This window comes from Sparus aurata, chromosome 18 (genome assembly GCF_900880675.1).
Source record: "Sparus aurata chromosome 18, fSpaAur1.1, whole genome shotgun sequence".
NCBI classification, from domain to species: Eukaryota; Metazoa; Chordata; class Actinopteri; order Spariformes; family Sparidae; genus Sparus; species Sparus aurata.
Window position 1 is genome coordinate 24,586,415 of NC_044204.1, and position 21,748 is coordinate 24,608,162.

General features: G+C 40.9%; 2 long non-coding RNA genes across 2 annotated transcripts; both read left to right on the top strand.

The window, feature by feature from the left end:
• The first annotated feature begins 631 nt into the window (after positions 1 to 631).
• Positions 632 to 2,880, top strand: LOC115568537 (uncharacterized). Its single transcript, XR_003981420.1, has 3 exons — positions 632 to 745; positions 2,066 to 2,153; positions 2,747 to 2,880. It is a non-coding gene; the product is annotated as an uncharacterized LOC115568537 (long non-coding RNA).
• A 14,772-nt stretch (positions 2,881 to 17,652) lies between these two features.
• Positions 17,653 to 18,394, top strand: LOC115569075 (uncharacterized). The gene is made up of 2 exons (XR_003981481.1): positions 17,653 to 17,800; positions 18,052 to 18,394. It is a non-coding gene; the product is annotated as an uncharacterized LOC115569075 (long non-coding RNA).
• The last annotated feature ends 3,354 nt before the right edge of the window (positions 18,395 to 21,748 follow it).

Consider the following 21,748-nt stretch of genomic DNA (forward strand, 5'->3'; position numbering starts at 1 on the left):
AGTGGCAGCAGGAGCACCAGCATGACTACTAAGCTTCCACATTGTATCCAGCTGTGCCAAAAAAAACAAGCAAGTCTTTCTTTGTTTAAAATATAGTCATTATCTACCCAAACAGATTTGAAAAGACATTATTTATTATTTATTTATAATGATAATAAGTCAAAATCTTAACTGCAGCTGCTGAGCCGCGAGTACCGTGTCTGAAGTGGCTGCACAAGTTCCACTGTCAGTGATATCTTTCATAATCAGTTTGCGATCAGCTTGCGGAGACTGCAGACTTTGCTGTGAAATTCCAAAAATGTCTTGCAGGCTCCAAAACTTCACCTGGCATTCCATTGGCTTGAGGGGTGGGTAGATACATTTTCATTTTTAGGTGAACCTGTCCTTTAACCTTTCTTTTAATTTTGTAGTTATTCATATTCAGTACTTTGAAACCACATGGAATTTGCTCAGAATGCCAGATGGCTAAACGCAGCCTGGAGTCTTTCCACAACGGTTTAGGTCACAGAAGTGAAAGAGAGAGATTTTCATCGCTCACTTTGGGCATCGCAGCAGAATCAAGAGAGATGAGTGGGAGTTAGGGAAGGAAAAACTTGGATTGTGAGCGTCAAAAGTTACAAGGGATGTATTTCAGCAATTTAACGCTATAGAGGGAGTGTAGAGAAGAAGCACTCAGAGTGTCAGAGCAGGAAGTGAAAGAGGAGGGCGAGAGCTCAAGAGATGCAATGATCTAAGAAAAAGTAGGGTAAGTGGCCTCCATTGACTATCAGAAGATTGTCAGTTCCAGGAGAGAGAAACAGAGGGTGGACAGGCAATGTAGAGAGAAATGTCCTCAGAGGTGGAACAACAAAGGCAGAGAGGGTGACAGGAAGGGGGATTGTTTTGGAGGGATGCTATGCTGGATGGAGGGACAGTATAAATAAAAAAAAGGGCTGGGGGGCTGGAGTGCGCTGAAGGTTCTGTTTTGGAAAAAAGAGCAACGTGCCTCAGATCCACTCCTGCCTGAGGAAGAGTGATATTTAGGAGGTGAACGCAGATAATGTTTAGCTGTTGGGATCCCGATCTTTCTTTTACTCGGTGCCAGACCTGCGGAAATGAAGTACACTCTGAAATGTTATCTGTCTACGCTCGCCAAAAGGGTTGTTACACATGCGCTACACACACACACACGGACGGGCTTATGATTTGAGCAGAAATGTCAGCTCGGATAGCTGTCCAGATGAGGCTGTTATTTGTCTTCTCCTCAGCTCCAGTCTTTCACCTGGACTTTTTTTTTTTTTTTTTTTACACCAGCTGAAATGACGTGACATTCCTCAAACTACAGTCATGGAAAACAACTGATTCATTCTAAGTGTATGTGAGAGAGACTTCTGAAGACGTGATCTGTTTTTGACGGCAATCAAAAAGTCTTCTATGTAAAAAAAAAAAATAAATCATTAAAAGATTGCATGTAGAAACACTGTTTTTTCGAAATCATGAATATTAAACAGGAACAGCAGAGTGCAAACCTCCTGCCTGCACGTCCTCGTGGAATATTAACACACTACTATCTTTCTGCTTTGCCAAGATTGATGAATGACTCGGTTTGTCTCAGTAGGAGTGAGAACAAAGCTTTTCCTTCCAAGCCCCTACTCCGACCTTCATAAAAAGATAACAAAAGAGAGACCTCACTTGTCAAGACTTGAAAGACAGAAGAATTGAATATAAAACAATTGAGGTATTCTGATGATCTGTTTGTGTGTTTTCATTTGTTTTGTTTTTTTTACTTGATGGAGCCAGCTCTCTTGGACAGTATATGGAAACTCGCCTTAAATCCTCAGGATGCCTCTCACTCCGGAAACGACGGCTGTTTTATTTTGTTCATTTCACCCCCAGCTTAGGACACTTTGAAATCCATCACAACATGGACACCAATATCTCACCCTTCCCTCTCTGTCTTTTATTTTCTCTCTGCATTGTGTGGTTCCTGTATTTTCTTCCCTCTTCGCTATTTCCAGCTGTTTATCACCAATTTTCAGTGTCGGTGTGAGTAATATTTTCCCTTTCTTCTCTCCCCGGTGTGCAGCGACACAGAGCACTTCTGAAGGACTGACCCGAGCGAGTGTGTGTGTTTCATTGGACAGTCTTGATAGTCTTCTCCGTTATACACGCAGGTGAGTTCGGTGCCATGAGTTGCGGTGAGATTGATGGAAAGAGGGAGCGAAGGAAGGACGAGTAGAATCAGAAAAGTGGCGAGGGAGTGGAAAAACAAGGGAGTGAGAGAAGGAAGGATGGGAGGACGAACGTTTGGTACTCAGGTGGAGATTGATGGAGGCAGGAGGAGCACCGGAGAGGTTGTTGGAATGGGTAAAGGATAAATCACCTGACCTTGCGTGTTCTTTGATCCTGGTCTGTCCTGTCAGAATCAGATGAGTGGGCGTCAGATTCAGGGTCGTTGGACAAGCCACATGAGTCAGTCAGGATGAGTGACAGCTGTAACCCAAGATGGAGTGACATCTATATTATTTATGAAGCTTAGAAGACAAAGGGAATACAAGAACAAAAACACAGAGAAAGACAAACAACTTTATGACATGCTGACCCTGGTCGTGGCTCATGTGTGTGCACCTGGAAAGGACCAGTTCTTTCATTCTGTTCTACTGTGTTTCCATCTCATCTCAAACTTTGTTATTTTCCTTCCGGTCATTTTGCCTCACTTCTCTCCCCTGTTGTTCTCCTTTATGCTCTCTTTCTCTCTTTATTGCAGCTGCTGACAAATATGGCAAGAAGACGGACCACTAAGCAAGCCTCTCTCTACTCTAGCCCAGCCTGTTTTGCTTTGCCCTCGCCTTTGTTGTTGGGGTTTTTCTCCTTGTTTTGGATCCACTGGCTGCTGTTTGTCTGGCCATCTTTCAGAGACAGAACTTTGATCCAGTTGGACTGCTGCGTGACTGTCTTTCCTCTGTCTGGAGACATCACAGTAACAACTGCATTCATTGAGAGACACCACGCCAACTAAGTGGAGGTTTATCAAGGTTATGTGATGATTACATGACTATTAAAATTCTTTGAGTGATTGTCCTCCTCCCTTCATGACTCATGTTGTTGTACAGACAGTTATTTTATAATCTGTGTTCAGTGACCTTTTCATGTTTAAGGTTTAAACAAAAAATAAATACATTTCTGGGCAGGGCGGCTGTGGTTCAGGGGTAGAGGCAGCAACTTGTTGTCGGAAGGTCACTGGTACGATTGTCCTGGTCTGCATTTCGAAGTGTCCTTGGGCAAGATACTGAACCCCAAACGGCTCCTGATGTGCTGGTCGGCACCTTGCATGGCAGCCACCGCCATCAGTGTCTAAATGTATTCATGAATTACTGTAGGTCACTTTGGACAAAAGCATCTGCTAAACGCCTTAAATGTAATGGGTATCATTGAGTCCTTCACCTCCCCCACAATTCTTTATGTAACAAAAAGTTTACTAGTTCTAGTAACTGTTTTTTAAAGTGAGTTTGTATCATCATTGCCAACAACCACCAGCAGTTGTCTCACAGTCAAAGGTCGGGCCTGTCATCATCAGCAAAAATGACCTTATAGGTTGAAAATGAAAGCAGCTTATTATGGCCCATATTTCTTTTTGTTGTTAGGTGGCGACCTCTAGTGGCTGTAGCAATCATGAAGTCTGCAAAAGAAATAACAGCACAGGACTTTCATTCAGGAGACCACCGTTTGTGCCCAGTGTGAAACCAGAAGTAAACTGTGAGTTATTTTGACTTACTAGCTGGTGAAGTTAAGTGATGTGCATAACTCAATGTAAATTAAATTGGTAACGTAGATACGTTTGTAACAGAAGTTAAATAAACTTTAAGTCAAACAGCACTGTATTCCTGAACATAACCAAGTAGCATTCTTGCTTAAAGGAGAACGTCGGCCGTTTTTAACTCATCTCTGTTGATTGAGGTTACCGAGTGCTGTTAGTAGGAAAAATAACGTGAATTTTTGGCACAATATTGACCAGATATCAGGACGGCAGCTTAAGCGAACCTATGGGGGCAGACATCCTTAAGTTTAACTTTCGGTTATGTCTGCCCCCATAGGTTCGGTAAATATTGTGCCAAATGTTCTCGTCATTTTTCCTAATGACAGCACTCGGTAACCTCAATCAACAGGGATATGGGTTAAAAATGGCCGGCGTTCTCCTTTAAACCTAACCCATCAGTTTTAATGCCTCAACCTCACCATACTGCAACTATATAACAAAGGTCCAGCATGAGTGTCGCTGTTCTGTTGCAATGGTCATGTTGTTTTCTGAGCAATGACACATTTTGTTTTGGGAGAAGCTGTTAATCAACCAGTGTACCAGCCGTTCATGTATGAGAATGGGATGCAAAGTTAGTTATGAGATGATTTGCGTGATGAAACCATTTCCCTCCTTCAGCTCTTTTAATCCCCATCACATCGTCCTGTTTTGTGACAAGACAGTCACATTCAGTCTAAAAGCTATTTCAAGCTTAAATGTATCCCGCAAAAGACTTGATTACTACTTGCATAAAGTAAAAGCAGGCGATATTGAAGCTTTAAGTAAAAAAAAAAAAAAGTTTTTTTGTGTGTTCCAATGTTGCTATGATCAATCATGTTGTTATGAGTGCAATTATCATGAGCATGTAGGGTTGCAAACCCCTCTAATGTTATTATCTCCCAGCACAGTCAATAATACAAAGAACGCTTATCGCTGACTTTGACCTTTTTAAATCTTGGCAAAGCTGCGGCCCTCTTAACACACATAGACGGAGAAATAGCAGGGAAAAAAAAAACTCTTATCTCTTGGACTGGAGAAAGAGGACACATAAAAGCTGCAGCGTACTTTGATTTTGTTCCTCTCAAGATTACTTCCTTTAAAAGCCCTTTTGTGAGGAGTAACACAATTTGCTCAGCAGATTGACACTGATTTCATGCTTTGTTGCATTTTTTAAAACAAGCTAGAGAAAATCTCTGTTGTGGTAGAGTTGTGGTGACAATGTCCGAACATTTGGAAATTCAGTTAAGTGCGCTCTGCAATGTGGGGGGGGAATATAGCAACGACAAACACAGCTGCACAAGCTTATGTATAAACGCAGCACAGGTAAAGATAGTTGACAAATGCACGGGAGTAATAGTAGACTCAAATTTGCAATTACATTTATCAGCCGAGACCAGCAGTGAAGCCACTGGAGCCGTTCCCCTCTGCGGTTCATTTTGAATGGGACTGCTCTCGGTATGGTGTGATTGCAGGGGCGCCTTGGGCTCCTGTTACAGTCAACGTGTTAATGAGAACAGCATAATGTGACCAGGTTTATAAATGTGAATGAAATGTTAGGTTGCATGCAGTAACCTCATGGTCCACACACACACACACACACACTTCATGCAGTGACCCTGATGTGTTTCGCCTCAGCTGTCACACTGGGTTGTGGATGAGTGTGACTCCTTGCCTTGGGGAAAGTGGTGGGTGGCTGAGACATGCAGCTGCAGCTAAGTGTGAGAGCTGAAGCGAGTGGAAGATGGATTGGGTGATCCCTGCGTGTTTTAATGGCTCTGTCTTGCATGATCAGTATATTTAAAGATACCTTCAGAGCATACACGGCTATCTTCAGAGCATATTTCCTGCGTTTGATGATCACCTGCACTGGACTGCTAAGTAGATGAGGTCTGAAATTTAATCTAGCCCTCTGACTGTGCAGCAGTGAGGGATTCTTTCGGAGGTGACAGTAGGAGGTAGACACATTAACTTTGTTCTGGGACACATTTATTCAAGATAATGACTATTTACCCAACACTGGAATAACAAGGTTTGGCACCCAGCAGTGCTCGAATCCTTTACTTTGGTAAGACCTCAAAAGTGGCAAAACTACAGGTAAGTTTTGCATTAAAGTTTCATCTTAAAAAAAAACCTACTAACCATACAATTACTGATACTGGTAAGCTTAGATTATATATATTGTATATATGTTATATTATGGTTTGAAGCAGTGCGAGTGTATGTGTTTTTATTGACTCTGTTATGGTTTATCCATACTGTATTACACATGTATTACCATATGTTTACCTTTGCTTTGATTATATATATATATTTTTTTTTTGTCCTATGTACACAAGGCGGCCATGAACAAGAGAGTGCATACTTGCATTGGGACACCTTGTATACATAAAGAATGAATGAAAAGAATGAAAAGGAATATCTAAACCTAAGTCATGGATGGAGACTTGGATGCCCAAGACGGACCCAGCTCAGAAAAGACTCCATTAGCTTTTGGTGCAATGTGACATTGTGAGATGGGATGTTTTCATTGTTTCTGTTTCAGTAATTTTTCATCGAAAAATGTGGGGAAAATGTGTTTGTTCCGGCTTTTAAAATCCATTCGATGTTTTTCTTTGTCCTATGTGATAGAAATATTTTCCCTTTGCATTGACGGACAGATAAAACAATAGACTTCTACTATTTTCTGTTATTTTATAGACAAAGCGAATAATCAAGAAACTGTGTGAGCTGAACTGATAACGCCATACTTCTGTACATTATGTATTTACATGTACAGCATGAAACAGAAATACTAGGTAACTTGCAAAGAGTGCAATACTTGAATTAATGTCTTTTGACATGAGAACATGATTTGTCAGTCTGACATGTTGTGTGTCACAAAACCACTGACCAACAGGCTCTTATGGTAACAGACCAAATAACATCTCTCTGAATACCTTAAAAATTAAATTAGAAGTCTCACCTTGGTATTTCAATAAAGGGCCATTGGATTACACTGAATTAAACTGTAGGCCACGTGTGTCCTTTTGTTCTGCAGCTCGATGTTAATGCCTGAATAATAGTGTTTCAGCACCGCGGACAGAGCTCGTCCGTCTGCGGACCTGTTGGCTCAAGACCTGCCACATACATAATTAATCTCACGGTCGTGTCGACATGGACAGACTAGAGGATTTTATCACACCAAAGCTTAGAATTGATAAAATGTTTAACAATATAGCCCATTTGTCAAGATGTAGGCTACTGCGCGATAGTAATAATACAATGCATTACTGCTGGGAGGCAGATGCCCAAAACGGAAATTGCGGTAACTGTAACTGTAATTGAAACATGATTTCTCTTAATTGCTGGGGACGCCTCAGTCCCTTCAGTGGCCCAAAATGTTTGGTAGATCCAGTGAAAGTGTGTCTATGTACTCTGAAATCTTCTTCCCATACCTTCAACACCTGGAAATCTCCATACAAACTGAGTCACTATTCTCATGTGGATACAGCGCTCCATCTGTTCTACTGCAGATCAGTGACCCTTGATGAACAGAGAGAGAGAGAGAGAGAAACAGAGAGAGGGGGGGAGAGCGAGAGAAACAGAGAGAGGAGGGGAGTAAGGTAAAGTGATTCTGAGGCACACACACTGTAAAAAAAATTCTGTAGAATTTACGGTAAAATACTGGCAGCTGTGGTTGCCAGAACTTTACCGTAGAAAATACGGTCACAATGTAACTGTAAATTTCACATTAGAGAACTGTTATTTGTTTACGGTAATTTGCTGTAAAAATAACAGTTATCATATAAACCTGTTTACGGTAAATTCTTTTAAAAATAATATACTGTAAACCTAGTTACAGTCCATCAGTGAAAAAACACGGTAAAACTGTAAGATATATTACGGTATTTTATTGCAAAGTTCAACTACGGTAAAATACTGGCAGCTGTGGTTGCCAGAATTTCACCGTAAAAAATATGGTACAACACACATGGAATTACAGTTTGTTGGCGTAGATTTTACAGTCAGCAAATGCAAATGGTAAATTATAAAGGAAATAACCAATTAAGCCCATTGTAAACCAAAGTACAGACTATAATTGATAAACTTTAAGAACATCTCTTTGCATATACACATTCTCTTTGAAAAACAGAACTCGTCTAGTATACTCACAAGGCAGTGTTGACATCTTCAAAAGACAGTGTGTGTCCATACATATGAAGGATAGTCCATGGTAGAAGAAATAAACGTCATGAAAAAAGGAGCCACTTGCCCTGTGTTGATCAACACTAATGAGTCACTGAGTCCAGACTTGGCTGAAGAGGGCTCTTAACATGGACATGGTGTTCAAGAAACTGGAACTTAAAGCATTCAGCAGTCACCAGTTCTGCTTGAAGACTCATGTGTTGTCCATCTGGTGTCCACTGTAGACTGGCATGATCCTCTCTGCAGCCAGAAAAAAGAAACAAAGCAAAGGTTAGATTGATGCAGTGCCTGAGCATGATGCCTACAGAGATAAATTCAGCCTTCTGCTGTTAAACTGAGCTCCAATGAGCTATACATAGAATGAAACCAGTACTCTGGAATATAGTTTTGCAGATCATCAGGAGTATTTCATTTATTTTATTGTATTAGTGTGAAAAGTAGAAACAGTCACTTTTCAGGACTAAGTGATCATCACTATTTGTTTCACCCTTGTCGAATTGCAGCCTAAATCCTGAATCCTGTCCATAATACTGATTTTTTTTTCCTACTGTATGTTTGTATGAAGCTGCTGGCACCGTTCACTTGAGGGAGATCGATTGAGTGTAGTTTGAGTGCTTGCATCTACTCATTTGCTACACTGACATGAACCATAGCTTACCTCTAATTACCTTGACAAGACTGGTGTTTGAGTCATTGGGTCCAGACTTGACTGAAGACAGGTGGGACAGAGTCTCATACAGACATGTTACAATGTTAAGGAAACTGGAACTTTGGGCAGGTGTTGTCATCATTCCTGCTTGAAAATTCACCAGCAGTCTTCAATCAGGTGTTTACTGTGGACTGGCATGAATCTCACTGCAACCAGACAAAGAAAGACAACAAAGAAAACATTGTTAATGATAATAATGATAATTATTATTATATAGCACTTACACTGTTGCAAAGTGCTTCCCGCAACAACAACAACAAAAAACAAAACATTAATTAAAGAAGTTGGAACAGAAAAAAAATTAAATGGTGAATGAAGAGTAGGTTTAAAAAATCTCATAAAAAGGCCATCCTATAAATATGATTTCAGGAGGCGCTTAAAACAGTTAACAGATTTAGCAGATCTAATAGATTGAGAGAGACTGAGGGAGAAACTGTGGAGAGTGACTACAGCTGAAAACACACAATCCTTTGGATTTGACATCGAATCAGTGATTTTGATTTTTTTAAGGATAGTTCCGAGGATTTACCCTTAAGGAACTACAGATAACAGGGTAGTAGACATATATGGGAGACATAATTATTGATGTGGCCATGTAAGTATTTGACAGGTATGAAGAAACAAAAACATTTAATGGCAGCACCAGTTCAGAAGCTAATCTATTTAAATGTACTCACTGAAGATGAGTGCTGATAACGATGACGACGAATCAGAGTACTGGCCATACCGCATTCCTGCAAAGTTGATTGCCTTACATTATCCAGCTGCACCGTGCTGTGGAGAAGGTGAAATTATTTGTTAAAAAATTGTATGGCTAAGGTGTTAAAGGGATCATTCTCACTTGTTATGTTGTCTTTGAATTCGCCTAGATCAAGTGTCAATAAATGTTTCCTTCGTAATACATCCAAGTCTCCTTGTATCATCTTTTATTAAGAGTAAACCAATTTCTCCATTATCAAAGTCTTAACCGACTTGCTACAGAAGTTACAGCTAAACATTTTTCTAGCATTAGCAACATTAGCTGTAGCTAACGTTAGCGACTTCTCAGAGCCCTTAAGTGACTCTTTTATTCGGCAAAAAGAAGATAGTGACATGTCCAGCAACTTTTAAGATATAGCTACCTGAACTCCTCTGCTTGAAAGTCAACGAATAAGAGCTAATGTGGCTCTGCGGCTAGCTAACGTTAATCAGACAGTCTCAATGAGCTGTGAATGTGCTTACCTGAAGAAGAGACTCTGCTCCTGTGGGCGCGAAGAAATGGCGGTGACCTGAAATTTCAAGCTTCCGTTAACTCGCGGTCCTCTCTCTTTCTCTTCTCTGTCTGTCTTCTCTGTCTGTATCTATCTATCTAGCTGTGTGTCTGTCTCTCTGTCACAACAACAAACACTGCTCCTGTGGGCGCGAAGCAATGGCGGTGAACTGAAATTCAAAATTTCTAGCTTCCGTTAACTCAGCGGTTCTCTCTCTCTCTCTCTCTCTCTCTCTCTCTCAAAGCTTTATTGACACGAACAACTACAAACACAACAACGTTTTCAATGTCATGTTTTACATATAATAAAAAAAGGTCATGTACAAGAATAAAATAAAAATAGAAATTGTGTTTTCACTATACAAAAGAAAGATATAAAATATACTATTATTTTATGGAAGCCCATTTCCGCCACTTGACAAAAATTATGAGATACTTTGACTTAGTATCTCATAATTATGACTTAGCTATCTCATAATTTTGACTTAGTATCTCATAATTTTTTTTCATCAAGTGGCGGAAATGGACTTCCATATTATTCAAAAAGGATGTGTTAACAATGTTGCAATAAAACTCTATATGATAAACTCTAACGATTGTTGTAGGCCTATGTTTTCCTGTGGGACAATAAAGTTAATCTTATCTTAATTCACTGTGTTTTGACAATAATACAACATTTATAGTTTTCTATTGCATTAAGTGCTTTGTGTCGGCCCGAACAATGCCCCTTAACTGTGATATAATAAGCACATACCACGGCCTGTCATGATGTAGCCTATTGCTTAAATATACCATACTTTTTAACATTCTACTTTCTATACAAATGATGGTATGATTTAATGGTTGTGTACCGTAAATTTAAACGTAAACATCAGCAAAATCTGTAATTCAGACAGAATGATACCGTCAATTTTAGGGTAATTACACGCTTGTGACATTACGGTATTTTACCGTGAATTTAGCAAACTTTTTATAACATTCACAGTAAATTCCATATTTTCTACTTAGTAAGGCCGTAAAATTTAAGTTATTTACTGTTTCTTGATTTACGGTAATTCTTTGTGTAAATACATTTCTTTAATGTATTTACTACAGTGATATACAATTTTTTTATTTTACGGTATTTTACTGTTGCTATTGACAGTTTTTTACCGTAATTTCTACAGACATTTTTTACAGTGCATGCAGAGATAAGATGGATCCAAAGCCTACATACATAGATTTTATTACAAATATTTTGATATTTCAGAAACTGTCAAGTGTTACTTGTCTGGTACATGTTATTATAAAAGAAATTAATCATTATTTTCTATGATTTTTTTCAAGGCAAATGTTTTTTTGGTTTTTTTTTTCGATGTTATAGGCTACAAAACACTAGGTAAGGACTGTGAGATACTGTAAAACTGAAAGACAAAAAAAAAAGTAAAAGAGAACAGTAAAAGTTTTGCTAAAGTTGTAGGCTAGAAGAGCTAAAATGAAAGGAACCCTCAGCTTTGCCCTTCTGACTGTTAGCTGCACTTAATGACAGAACAGAAGATCACTGACACTTCTGGAACATCTTGACGTGTGCAAGACTCACGTTGCCTTCTGCTCTGTAACTCACCTCTGTACTCTTTAGGTTAAGCAGCTTTCTCGACACCTCATTAAACAAGCCCAACGTTCTACTTCCAGGAGATGCTCTCTCTGCTGACGTTACTGTCCTGTCTTTTTTGTCACTTAACAGCAGGGACAGAAGCTGGAACAACAAACTACAATAGACAGTAAGTAAAAGGTTATTGCTGATTGATAATGACCAAAGTTAAGTTTTGTTTTAATGATGTACTCAACACTTCATTTGAGGTTGGGTTTTTTTTTTTCCTGCTCTGTGATAGAGTCACTCCACCACATTTTTTTAATAACCTGAGTTACTAGGTACTAGATGCAGATTTAGATCATTCAGTGTTACTAGCAAGACTCATGACATGTTACAGAGTCAGACAGAAGTAGGATGTTACATCAGAGCCAAAGTAATGTGTATCTTTAGATCTATTTATTTCATCTCAGGCGCAAAAAAACAAACAAAAAAAACACTAAGATCGGTGAGATGTAGACTAGAGCTGCATTGAATCTGCTTTAAGTTATGCTGCTTGTATTTTAGACCTTTGGCCACTTCGGTTCGTCCGAGGAGCCCTTTGTCTATCTTCATTATCAGTGGATGGTTACAGTAGAAGTTCTGGTTCTCTTCAGACAGGAAACTCATCACTGTTTCCAGTGACGTGATGCTATCAGTGCTGAATATTCATGGCTGGGCATCATAACCCTGTCTCCCTTCCAGCTTATTGATGACCCAAGCGGTCCCTTTCTTACCTTTAAAGCATTCATGATAAGAGACTGCACACCATTTCATTTTATTCTGTTTGTGTATGAACAGCTATAATTATGAAAAATTATAATATTTCACAATCAACGCTTTGAGATTCTGTATCATTGATTTATTATTCAATTTGTATAATTATTAAGATATTTGTTTCCTTTTATTGTGGCCATTATTTTCTTACTGTCCTGTGGTGATGCAATGCAGGATGATTCCTACGTATGACACTTAATTGGAAAAATGGGTCATGAAAAGTGAAGTGACCCAGCTGAGGTGAATGCAGGGTACTGAGCCCATTAACGCAGTTAAGTTAACTACAGCTTTCACGTAGGGGAGAGACTTTTGGCCGCCTGCTGAGCTGCTAACAGCAGAGTGTGATGGGTCAATCCGTCACAGCTCATGGAGGGCCTAAAATAGGTGGCATGTCCCCATCCGGAGCAGCTGGTACTGCTCACAGCTGAGCTTTTCTTGTACAATGTAATTATAAATGTTTCTGTGTGAGGGCAGGGTGGGTTTTTTTTTTTTTTTTTTTGCTCCAGAAATGTGTGCTGCGGTAGTGATGACTGTGCAGTCTCCTGTCTTTGAATGTGCACTTCTGAGAGACGAGATTTGAACCAAACGGACCGCAGTCTCCTCTCCTCTCCTGCTTTTTCAGCATCTTTTGTCAGATTGTCGTTGTGAAAATAGAAACAGAAAGCGTGTTGTTGCTGAACAAGTGGAACTGATTTGATCCTCAAGAAAGAGAAGGAAACGCTCTGGTGATGTCTCCTCCACGTCCTCTACCGCTCGTCCTTTTACCTTGTCTTATATCTCTTTATTATCCTTGTGCTGATTGAAATCTCTCAGTTTTCCGGGATTTTTATTCATGATTTAACAATGCAACATTTATGAAAAGAGTCAACACGTTGTGTGTTGTGTCAGCACACAGTGCATCTAAAATCACGGTTTCTTAATGTTTGAATAAGCGTCTGTTTGACTGAATCTCATATTTTAACATCTATTTTACAAACCTTTGACTTTGTGGGACTCCCAGATCTCCTGGGGTCTAACCTTTTTGTCTCCTACAGCACAGCCAGATCATAACTCCGGGCTGTACAACCAGCACACACACACACCTCCTCCCTCTTATTAGGATCTTCAGGACTCCTTGGCTGAACATCCACTGTATCATTCTTTGTCATCTCTTTCCCTGTTTTTCTCATCTCGTCTCTTCGTCTTCCTCTTTCGTCCTCCAAACCTCAGAGCTCTTCCCCTGCTGGTTTCATACTTCACTAATCACTGATGAATCATATAGCCTTGCTCTTTCTCCCAAGCACACTTTATCAGCCTTCCTTCGTCTCCTCCACTCTTTTCTCCCAATGCCGCTGTCTCTCAATTTGCCTCCTCCTTCTTCAACCTCAGTCACTCCATCTCTTTAATCTTATTCTGCCCCTCCTTTTCCTCTGTTTTCCTGTCCTTTCTTCTTACTCGTTCACTTCTCTGTCAGCTGTGATAAGTGAGCACAATCCTCAGCTGCCTGGAAGGAGAAGGCGCGCGAGGGGAAGAGGGAAAACTAGTGTTTCTCAGCAGTTTCAACCGTGCGTGTGTCCGTGCTGTAAAACCTTTATGAGCAGATAGGTTGGAAGAGCCTCATATTTTAACACGCGCACACACACACACACACACACACACACAGAGGCACAGCCGGTTAACCACCCTCAGGTTACCGGGGTGAAAAATTTAATAGTCAGCCATACGTAATTAGAAAAATTACCTAGCTTCAGACCTTGATTAGAGCCTTGATGTAAGTTGTGCGCGTGTGAGTGTGCATGTACCTACTTGGGTCCCCCGAAGGAGACGGAAGAGGGAATATTTTAAAGCAGAACTAAATGCGTGTAAGAGTTTAAAGTTTACAGCGAGCACTGCCGCCGTAGACTGCAGCTACTGTAGAGTTTCCTCGCTAGGGCACATTATTTTACACACTCCTCTAAAGTGGTTTTAGCTATAAGGCAGGCTTTCAGGTGTTCACCTCAACACCTACCAGGGAAGCATGCTTTAATCAGTCGCCTGAATTAGTCATTCGCCAGCTAGTTATACAGTGTAGCTAAAGATCTCTACAAAAAGCAAACCTCACAAGTTTTTTGCAACTTTTTTTTACAGCTAATCATACATTTTGAGCAGTGGCCTCGAGACATTACAGTCTTTAACTATCAAGGTGATGAAAAATTAGTCAAAGTCAAAGAACCGAAATTGGTAGCAGTGTCAAAAGGTCTTGAACAAACCTAACCTTGACGTGAGCTGTGTATGAGTTATTATATGTTATGTCATCTGTATAGCGATATTGTATGTCCCTGCTGTTTACTGTCTCTGATCTGGATGCAGAACAGTACGACCGACTAAATGGTCAGTGTTCGCTTCAACACTGGCACATCCAATGACAATCCACAAAGGTTATGAAATGACTGGCACACATGCATTTTGAGCATAAGTCGATCATTAGTATTAACATCCACCATTTTCTCGCTGCTCGCCCTAATCTTTTTAATCAGAATTAATGGCCCCTCCCTCACTGAGATGGCACTCTATGATGTGATAACATCTGGCTGGACGTCATGTTTCTGGCCGACCTTCCAGACCTCTGTGTGTGTGTGTGTGTGTGTGTGTGTGTGTGTGTGTGTGTGTGTGTGTGTGTGTTTGTGAGAGAGAGAGAGAGAGAGTCAGACTGCCTGTAACTGGTCTGGATCTCTAACAGATGGTGTTTGATCCCCTGCTCGTACAAACCGTTGATGTCTCTAATATAGACATGTATCAAAGAGAAGCCACAGTTTAAAAGTTATTAAATGTCAAAATTCTTGGCCCTGCTTGGAGGTATTACATCCATCATCCATCCATTTAGTTTGCCTTAATTTAAGGGACTAAAGGATGATTCGCAGTTTTTGAGATTTATTTCAAGCAGGGCTCAAGGCTATATAACAGTACTTGAGACTAACAGACATCTTCAATGGGCGTCCTCTGGGTCAAAAAGGTTTTTTGCTTGTATGCAGTCTATATAACCATCACTTAGAAAATGACAAATTAAACCAAACAATATAGGAATGGGTCTCCCGACACTGTTGCCACAATTTTCTCCCTCTCTTAAAGTTCCTTGCAGGCTACCTCGTGCAGGACCCAAGAAAATGTGATGCATTATATTCCAAAAAAGACATAGCAGCGTCTATCTATGGGGGACGCAAGTTACTTATCCCCTGATAACACTTCATTTACAGTTAGCTACGAGTAGCCTGTGGGCAGCTGGGACCGTCTGCATGGTAACTCTGCAGGGTCATTCCTCTGTGATGACGAGATTTTTTTTAAACAGAGAAAATGCAAAAAGACAGAAAGAGACAAGGCAAGTTCTGGGATTTAAACTTAAAGCAACTAATCCAGCAAATCAGCATTAAGGAAACTTTGCCAACAACAATCCTGTGTGTGTGTGTGTGTATGGCATTAAAAACGTTTCAAAAAGCGTGCGCACGTATCAACTGAACGTGTCACTCGCGCCTGCTTTGACACCTGTGCAGCAAGCCGCGCCTGACGTGTAATGTAGTTTCCTCATTGACTTATAATGGCCCCCCGTTCACGCGCACGTTTCGCGCGTGATGACCGCTGCACGCCGTATGGCGGTAAATCGATGTCAATACAATTAGAGAGACATGCAGCAACGCACGCATGATTATTTTGTTATGCGTGCGTGCGTTGTTACGTGCATATTGTATTTCACACGTAACAAAAAGCTGCGTACGTATGAAGCAGCGTGCGCACGTCTGTCTGTCACTGTTTGACAAATGTTGTTAGGCGTTCACACGTTTGTGCGTTCGCAGACTCTGATGCTTCGCAGCCGGAAGTTGATCTGCAGCGCGCACATCAGTTCGCGTACATGAACGCCTCACGTAGTTGGCCTTTTCATTTTAATCAACCAGGGGAGGCAGCAGTGAGCCATACTTTGCCTGCCGGAAATTCAAAAGAAGAAGAAGAAGAAGAAGTTTTTTTTTTTTATTTAAACAAGAAGAAGAAGAAGAAGAAGAAGAAGAAGAAGACGGAGGATGAGAAAGGTGACTGGGGTAATATTTACGTATAAATACATAGGTCATTTGTGTTGTGTAAGTTTAAAAGTAGAGTCTGGAGTATTGCTTGTTACAGTTTGTAAACAAAACATTGAAACTGGGCCCCTCCTGTCGGGCTCAACTGTGTAACGTTAGCCTCCTGCCCCTGACAGCAGCAGTTACCAGGACCACAAAGGTAAGGAAATACAGTCCGAGAGAAGCGCTGGTGCCTCCGTCACCAACACCGGGAACCTCCGGTGTTATGTTGCCGTTGTGGTCAGCTGGGAAGACGGTATTAGCGGCGGATGCTAACCGCTAGCCAAAGTTAGCATCGAGTCAGCGCACCACCACAACAGTCTACAGTCTAGGCTTTAGTTGTCAGTGACGAGAATCGGCCCGCGGCTCCAGCGCTTCACTCAGGCTATATTTCTTTTTCTTTGCCGTCCTGACTGCTGCTGCATGGATGTATTGTTATAATAGATCCATGCCTAGCACTCAGCAGCATCAGAAACAGCTAGTGGGGCCAACGGGAGGGCTACACAAAGCCACCACCACACAGGACTAGAAGCCAGGTGATGATTAAGACGGGTTTCATTTTTAAAAGTCTAGCGTTCGTTTTGGGCAAAAAACTCAAGACTCAACCTTTTAACAGGGTTCATAAAACTCATTCTGTGCCTTAGACAAGATAATAAGGTATTAAGCACCAGAACTGCGCCCCCTGCTGTCGAAAAGAGCCTCCGCAGAGTGGGTTGATGCAGCAGGTGGAAAATGTATATTGTTAGTGCTGCTAATCAGTTAGCTCGTTAATACTTATTAGTTGCCAATAGTAAGAACTCTCCTACATGTGCTTGTATTATTGTTGTATATTGGCTGTTGTTAATTAAGCTGAATGATTCATTCTTATTTCTATTGGTTATTTACCATTCCTGGTACTGTATAGTTAACCATGTACCTGCTGTTCTGATAACTGCTTTTTATTCTCTGTTACAGAACCACACAACTTTCATATACCTTCCACACACACATACTCATCTGTCACTCTCACACCATCAACCATTCCTAATCAGCAAATGAGAAACTAAAAGGATAGTTTAACAACAGATCCACTCAGACACATGTCACACTGGTGAAAAGCACCTGTAGAACTGAGTTTTGAGAGCTTAAAAAAATAGTGTTGCCTGTAACGTTGTGTCTGGTTTTCACCATTTTATATACCTACACTAAGCTTGTCCTTTTTCATGTCAGGTGTATTGTTGATACAGGGCTAAACCAGGGTTTGACAAGAGTTGCCAGTGTCTGATTCTACACCGAACACAGCAGAGTGGGCGGGGCCTGCAGACCGACCCAGTTACACCTGCAGCAAGCAGACAGAGGAAGAGGAGTGTGAGATCCACGGGGAAAGGAGCAGGAAAAAGAGAACGACAGCTGTCGCCAGCAGACGGGCACTGACTGTCAGACTAATTGAAATGTGAGTTTATACTCTGCCCTAGGGATGTAATGAGATCAAAATCTACAGTATTTGCCGTCATTTCATACCCTGCATGTTCACAATAATATTGAGACACTTTTGTTATCACGATATCGTGGTATTTACCAATACGTTACATCCCTACTCTGCCTCCATTGTGTAGTAGTAGTGATCCCTGTTCGTGGAAAGTTATTGCGAATGTGTGTAAAAGTACAGTGACTGAAGTCCTCCCCCCCCTCCCCACATGACAGCGTAAGAGGCCGGCGCCCAAGGACGGTGTGACAGCAGTGGTACCAATGACGAGAGTGATGTTGGCCCGAGGTGACGGTGAACAGCTGATACTCTGCCCCATCGTGTGAGCAACGATCTTAGGACGTAAATGAAGTGGTGTGCATGTATTGGGTTTAAAAGTGCAGTGACTGCCATCTCGTTTCCCCCACAGCTCCCGAGTATGCGCCCGGCAGAGGACAGTGTGCAAGTGGAAGACCAGCGGTGGTCGTGGAGAATCGATGTTACCAAGTCACCACAATAACGGACCCCTTCCCCCCAGACCCCATTCTATAATTTCTGTGAATAAATATTGTTGTAAATGCCCTTTACGGTCTCCAAGCACTTTCTTGGTTATCGAAACACACGTCATATACATCAGCGTAGATGAGAGCCAAGTCAGAGACAGAAGAGACAATGAATGAAATCCCGCGAAATGATGTGCGGTCAATATGACCGCTTATGGCCGAAATAGGTAAAACAAATCATATTTTCTTTTCCTTTTCTGTAATTTATATAAAAAATATTCTCAATTAAAATACAGAGACTTTTAGAAAAATGGTTAGAAGTCTGTAATGTTTGCATTTTGTTATTAACATCACAGATTGATAACTGATAATGTTCAAAGTTATTATTATTATTATTATTATTTCACATAAACACACACAGTAAGTATAATGGTACTGTGCTAGGTATTCTTTTCGTTAGTTCTTTATTGCTTTAGCAATATTGTTGTGGCATTTATGGCAATAAAGCGAATTTGAAATTTATTGAATTAATAAACCTTTAGATTCTTGATTCTTGCCTGTAGACTGATAAGTGTTGTGTGTACAAATGAGCAATACATCCAGATTTCCTGAGATTTGTATTGTCAATGGGAATTTGAATTTAAATATCAGGCGTTGTTTTCTTCATGGAAATTATTTTTCGGGCAAACAATTACAATAGAGAGGGATCCGTTGTGTGACAGTGGAGCGGAGGGTCAGCAGCTGGATTTTGCACGCACGGTCAGTATTATTAGTAGGTGTTTGAGGTTTATTACGTTTGCAGACATTATTATATTCAATGTAATAATGTGACAGCCTTTGCGTGCGCACAGTTTGCGTGTGTATGCAGGGGCCCGTGGTCATGATAATCCCCTCTATGGCTATAAAAGATGGATCAATTTCATGTAGTTTTTCTTGAATCAAAAATACATAGGTAGCCTATTATCTAATAAAATAGTCCCACTGTTAAAAAAAAAATAACCAAAAAGGCTGCGGGGCGACTGGGTTGTGGGTCAGCATGTCGTCTTCTCCTCTGCTTTAAAAAACAAACAAACAAACAAAAAACTGAGCAGCACTGCTCAATCCACTCATACATTGTTAAGCTTTTATATTTTTTTTCCTTTGTGGGTTCAAACGGATCATGTGGCGGATTAACCGCAAAACAAGCCTACTTCATATTAATAATGACATAGCGCTCATTATGCTTCAGCTGGACAAATGGCTGTGTTGAATTGAAATTACTTTATCATGCTTAATATCCGAAATTGTATGAAAATTGCTCCAATGCGTTATACCGATCTTCGTGTATATTCAGACACAGCCTGATATGGGTTCTGAGCAAAGGAATGTCTGTTTTCTCCCCCGGTCTGTTGTCAGCAGGAGCGGGGGCTGCAGGCTTGCGCCTGGGTGAAGTGGGCTCAGGCCAGAGTTCAGCCGGGCTCGAGCCGAGCGGGGAGAGAAAAAATGTGTATTTCTTTTGCTCTGTGGGAGATCTCCCACAACAGAGTGGAAGAGAAACCAAGGGGGACAGATCTGCCCAGCAAACATCAGAACGCAGAGTGCAGCCTTTGTCTGTGACCTGGTTCAGCACCCTGGACAGCTGCCTGCGTAACTGGATGTGGGAATTTGATGCATTTGAAGCCGCGACATTTGGTCAGAAACGTCATGTATAATAACATTGTTTCGAGTCGTAAACAGTTCTGTAAGTGGAAGAAATAACAATCAATTAGGCTATTAGTGTTAGTCCTTCTTCATATAATGTTGTGTTACAGTCGCACAGCTGGAGACCGCTAACAAAGTCAGAGACAAGAGAGACAATGTATGAAATCCCGCGAAATCATGTGCGCTCAATATGACCGCTTATGGCTGAAATAGGTAAAACAAATCACATTTTCGTTTCCTTTTGTGTAATTTATATAAAAACTTTTCTCAATTAAAATACAGACACTTGTAGAAAAATGGTTATAAGTCTAATGTTTGCATTTTGTTTACATCGCAGATTGAGAACTTAATTGTGATAATGTTCAAAGTTATTATTATTATTATTATTATTATTATTATTATTATCATGTACTGTGCCAGGTATTCTTTTCGTGGTTCTTGGTGCTTGGAGCAATATTGTTGTTGTTGCATTCATGCCAATAAAGCGAATTTGAAATGAATTGAATTAATAAACCTTTAGATTCTTGCCTATAGACTGATAAGTGTTGTGTTTACAAATGAGCAATACATCCAGATTTCTTGAGATTTGTACTGTCAAGGGGAACTGAAATTTAAATGTCAGGCGATGTTTTCCTCATGGAAATTATTTTTCGGGCAAGAGAGAGGGACCGCGGACGGGGGATCCGTTGTGTGACAGCGGAGCGGAGGGTCAGCAGCTGGATTTTGCACGCACGGTCGATAGATGATAGTCTATGGCTATAAGAGATGGATACACAATCAATTTCATTTAATGTTTATTGAATCAAAAATACATAGGTAGCCTATTGTCTTCTCCTTTGCTTTTTTTTTTCAAAGACAAACTGAGCAGCAGTGCTCGATCCACTCATACCTTGTTAACCTTCCACAAAGACAAGTTATGTTAAAACGGACGAGAAGAGGGGTCATTCCCACAGTTTATTTCAGAGTTGTGAGGGTGCGGCTGGAAGTTGGGATTCCAGCACCTAGTGCGTGTAAAAAGATTAGACAAACGTTTAAATGTGTTTGCTGCAAGCGAAAATATACTACATAATAAATGAAGATGAATTATGTAGGCCTATTAGCAATAAAAAGCAATGAGTTGTGTGGGTGCAGCCGGTGAGCGGACGGCAGTGTTTGATGTAGGAAGTAATGTAAACTTGAAAATCAATTTCGGAAATGCGGTGTTTTGAGGAGAGGGTCAGAACAGCGGTGTTTCGGAGTGGGGCTGTTTAACAATAGAAGGCTGTGTCGGAATGGAAGACTGTCCCCTCACTCTGGGGTTAAAATGAATCATGTCATGCAAAAGCCTATATGTCTGTATCTCGCATTGGATCGATTGCACCATCTACTGGATGAAAATGGAACACAGAACAACTACGGGAGGCGTTCATGTACGCGGACTGGTGCGCACGGTGCAGATCAACTTCCGGCTGCGAAGCTTCAGAGTCTGCGACCGCACGTACGTGTGAACGCCTAACAACATTTGTCAAACAGTGACAGACATACGTGCGCACGCTGCTTCATACGTACGCAGCTTCTTGTTACGCGTGACAGAGTTTGCGCACGTCATTTCCGCGTACGCGTAAGCGCGTGAAGAAAATGTTCAATCATCTTAATGCGAGCTTTAACACGTGCGTTTGCATAAAGACGCATGAATGTTAAGCGTAGTCACTACGCGTCATGTGATTACCGGCGTGAAGCAGTCATCACGCGTGAACGTGCGCGTGAATGGGGG